The sequence below is a fragment of the Aplysia californica genome, unplaced genomic scaffold, assembly GCF_000002075.1.
Source record: "Aplysia californica isolate F4 #8 unplaced genomic scaffold, AplCal3.0 scaffold00325, whole genome shotgun sequence".
NCBI lineage: Eukaryota > Metazoa > Mollusca > Gastropoda > Aplysiida > Aplysiidae > Aplysia > Aplysia californica.
In genome coordinates this window covers 119,705-123,675 of record NW_004797595.1, presented here as the reverse complement: position 1 = coordinate 123,675, position 3,971 = coordinate 119,705, and the positions used below count along the sequence as shown (strand labels likewise).

The window sequence follows — 3,971 nt, the reverse complement described above, 5'->3', positions numbered from 1 at the left end:
GGAAAAAACCCCCCCCTAATTCCCCCCCCCCCCAAAAAAAAACCAACAACACAAAAGTCTCCTTTTAAAGAAACTACCTCTACCAATTACTGTAAGCTAACCTAGAAAAAAAACAACGTCCTATAGATGTGAAGTAGAATTTGTTTTCTGGTACAAACAGCTAAACACTTGATTAAAAAATTAATTATAATATCAAAACTACTTCATTGTGGTTCTCAGTGGTATGTATCTATCACAGATATCAGACAATGTAGGTAAAAAAAGTAATCATCATAGAACAACCACAGATCAAGTTCATGCCCTCTCTCTACAATGGTGCCACATAAAGCTGCGATATGATCCAACCCTAACATGGGAAAAAAAGATTAACCGATTGCACCCAAGTTACGAGTATATTCGGAGCTGCTGTGCGCTTCTGTAGTACTATACAATTTATAAGCACCAGAATTTGCCTCATGTTTTAGTTTTAGTAGAGGTTTTACGACGCTCGCAACTGCATAAGGTCAGACGAGCGCCAGAAGATTAGAGGTGTTAGGAGAATGAGTAACAAACATGAAAAAGACGAAGGGGAGATAAGGACCATAGACGTTTCATAGGAAAGAAGAAGCAAACCTTACCAGGGCACCCGCCAATCACCTACAAATTTGCCTCAGATGGTAGTGCATGTATAATACTTTTTCACAAAAGTTGTCAAAACGCTGGGAATACAATCATCACAGGCAAACACCCCCGAAAGAAATAAGACTTAAAAAATGAAACCCACAGAGAATTGGGACCCCGCCCCCCCCAACTCAAGTCTCCTTTTAAAGAAACTACCTCTACCAATTACTGCAAGCTAACCTAGAATAAAACACATGTTTCGTAGCTGCTGTGAGCTTCTGTCGATCGAGCTTGTGCAAGCTAACCTAGAATAAAACACGTTTCAAAAAAATTTTTTAAAAATAAAATAACGTCCTATAGATGTGAAGTAGAATTTGTTTTCTGGTACAAACAGCTTAACACTTGATTGAAAAATTAATTATAATATCAAAACTACTTCATTGTGGTTCTCCTCAGTGGTATGTATCTATCACAGATATCAGACAATGTAGGTAAAAAAAATAATCATCATAGAACAACCACAGATCAAGTTCATGCCCTCTCTCTACAATGGTGCGACATAAAGCTGCGATATGATCCAACCCTAACCTGGGAAAAAAAGATTAACCGATTGCACCCAAGCTACGAGTATATTCGTAGCTGCTGTGCGCTTCTGTAGTACTGTACAATTTATAAGCACCAGAATTTGCCCCATGTTTTAGTTTTAGTAGAGGTTTTACGACGCCCGCAACTGCATACGGTCAGACAAGCGCCAGAAGATTAGAGGTGTTACAAGAGAATGAGTAACAAACATGAAAAAGACGAAGGGGAGATAAAGACCATAGACGTTTCATAGGAAAGAAGAAGCAAACCTCACCAGGGCACCCGCCAATCACCTACGAATTTGCCTCAGATGGTAGTGCATGTATAATACTTTTTCACAAAAGTTGTCAAAACGCTGGGAATACAATCATCACAGGCAAACACCCCCGAAAGAAATAAGACTTAAAAAATGAAACCCACAGAGAATTGGGACCCCGCCCCCCCCAACTCAAGTCTCCTTTCAAAGAAACTATCTACCTCTACCAATTACTGTAAGCTAACCTAGAATAAAACCCATGTTTCGTAGCTGCTGTGAGCTTCTGTCGATCGAGCTTGTGCCAGTCGTAGTACAGTGCCAGTCGTAGTACAATACCAGTCCTCAAAAATCGAGCCCAAACCACTTGTCCAGGTTTCTATTGAAAATAATAGGTCGCTTGTAAAAACATTTGTAAGCTTGTCCTGATCCAGTTTTTCGCGAAGTACGAGTTAGTTTTGCTGTTTTGTCACTGCAAACCAAGGCAAGAAAACGAGCACCGAAATCTTCATGGAAGAGAAGAATAACACAACCCCCTCCCCCCCCCCAACAACAGTGCCACGGCTATTTTTGTGTTTTTTAAAATACATGAACCATGTTTTTAGTTTCGTTTTAGGCATAAACAGCAAAGAAAGTGAAAGTAGACGTAAATCTAGAAAAACATGACGATCGGATTGATTTTAGTGCCTTGAAAACTTCCAAGAAGAGCTAGATTTAGACCACAGATTTAATATACAAGTTCCTATGGCTAAATCGAGTGCCGATGAGTTGCAGTCGGACGAAGAATATTATTGTTAATATATATTGTTTACTCTGCTCTTTCCTACCTCTTTCTCTCTAATAAAATTAAAAGAACATTTTAAGTAAAATCTAAGCGAAATCTCATATTGATATCCTAATAGGTTGGGCACAATGCGTGTCTAAGGTTAGTGCGTCGAGTTCAGACCGATTTTTTCCCATGGCTTGCAGCAAGCCAGGTGGACACAAGTGCACTGCCGCAGCAACGCAAGGTGAATTGGGATAATCTAATTTAAACGTAATTTACACAAGGCAAAAGTATCCATTCCTTCTCACAGATTTAATATTAACACAAAGGTCATGAAACATACCAGGGATTTTAATTTTTAGTTTCAGGGAATTTGCAACACAATAAGGTCATATAAGTGCCAAGATAAGAGAGCAACATACAAAGAAAGGGAGGAGAAATAAGGATGAAGATATTTGATAGGAAAAAAAAAGGAACAAACCACTGCATAGCACAAGCTAACCATCAACAGAGAATTTGTATAAAACAATATATTGGCCAACACACACACAAAAAAAAGAAGGACCGAACTTCAAATTTAAGAAAATTTCTTTGCAAAATATTAAATCTCATTTTCAAGGGCTACAAAGAAGATTACCAGATGGCATATATTTGAGTCATTTGCCTCAGATGGTAGTGCATGTATGATACTTTTTCACAAAGTTGTCAAAACGCTGGGAATACAATCATCACAGGCAACACCCCCCTTCCTTCCTCCTCCAACCACCTGCATTGCTATTAAACGGTTGACCTTTCTCTATATAAATGCATTCTTAATTAGATGAGGACCTTCATTAGTGGCACAAGCAGAAAAAGTCTCCTTGCTTTTGGAAAAGATGAAAACATTTGAATATCCACCCTAGTATACAAACAATTTAAAATGAGCAAAGGGTAGGAACCAATTACAGTAGTTTTCAAACAACACATAACAAAAGCTGCCAGGAATGGGATAATTTACCCCCCCCCAAAGATCAATCCAATTTTCAATGTCAGCATTTCAAGTGAAATATATTATATATACTACAGACATAATGTACAAATCAGCAAATTCTCTCCCCACTTAACAGGCGCCCTAGTAATTTGCCTCAGATGGTAGTGCATGTATGATACTTTTTCACAAAGTTGTCAAAACGCTGGGAATACAATCATCACAGGCACCATGCGAATTGGTCTTCCCATTGGCTGTCTCTTTTATAACAGTGCAACCCAAGTTGCTCAAAACAAGCCCCCCTTTTGTCTCTACAATTAGAGACAGACCCTTAAAATGGAATAGATTCAGAATTGGGTTACTTGTAAGAAAGTAATGATGGTATTAATCTGATGTTTTGTTCATTGATTTTAACCTCCCAAACTTAAATACAGATTTTATCTTATAGACATATTAGCTGAAAACTACTAGTAACTTTCCATTAATAAATCCACAAAATATTTTAGTTTTAGTAAGAGTTTAAAAAAAATAAAAATAGTAGAGGGTTTTACAGCGCTCGCAACTGCATAAGGTCATATGAGCGCCAACAGAGAAGTCTTTACAGGGAATCAGACTTACACTGCTCACCTCTCTAGCTTCAACAGCACAAGGTCTGCTTCGACTATAAAGGCACCCCGGAAATAGCAGGTCACAAGAGTGACAAACATACAAAAGTAGAGGAAATGACAATAGTAAGGATCAGGAAAGATAAAGCAGCAGTTCCCTGTTGTAGATCAGGCACAGTTATGAGCGTGACATGAGTT

General features: G+C 38.4%; 1 protein-coding gene and 6 non-coding genes across 7 annotated transcripts in view; all 7 read right to left on the bottom strand.

The window, feature by feature from the left end:
* The window catches only part of LOC101857730 (60S ribosomal protein L13a), a gene marked incomplete in the record, with an annotated part of 40,056 nt that overhangs the window by 5,099 nt on the left and 30,986 nt on the right, over positions 1–3,971 (bottom strand).
* LOC118477997 lies at positions 209–282 on the bottom strand. The gene has a single exon (XR_004858737.1). It is a non-coding gene; the product is annotated as a small nucleolar RNA SNORD34 (small nucleolar RNA).
* On the bottom strand, positions 644–724 carry LOC118478003. The gene has a single exon (XR_004858743.1). It is a non-coding gene; the product is annotated as a small nucleolar RNA Z195/SNORD33/SNORD32 family (small nucleolar RNA).
* Positions 1,046–1,119, bottom strand: LOC118477999. Its single transcript, XR_004858739.1, has one exon. It is a non-coding gene; the product is annotated as a small nucleolar RNA SNORD34 (small nucleolar RNA).
* On the bottom strand, positions 1,483–1,563 carry LOC118478002. The gene has a single exon (XR_004858742.1). It is a non-coding gene; the product is annotated as a small nucleolar RNA Z195/SNORD33/SNORD32 family (small nucleolar RNA).
* Positions 2,861–2,940, bottom strand: LOC118477994. Its single transcript, XR_004858734.1, has one exon. It is a non-coding gene; the product is annotated as a small nucleolar RNA Z195/SNORD33/SNORD32 family (small nucleolar RNA).
* LOC118477996 lies at positions 3,320–3,399 on the bottom strand. The gene has a single exon (XR_004858736.1). It is a non-coding gene; the product is annotated as a small nucleolar RNA Z195/SNORD33/SNORD32 family (small nucleolar RNA).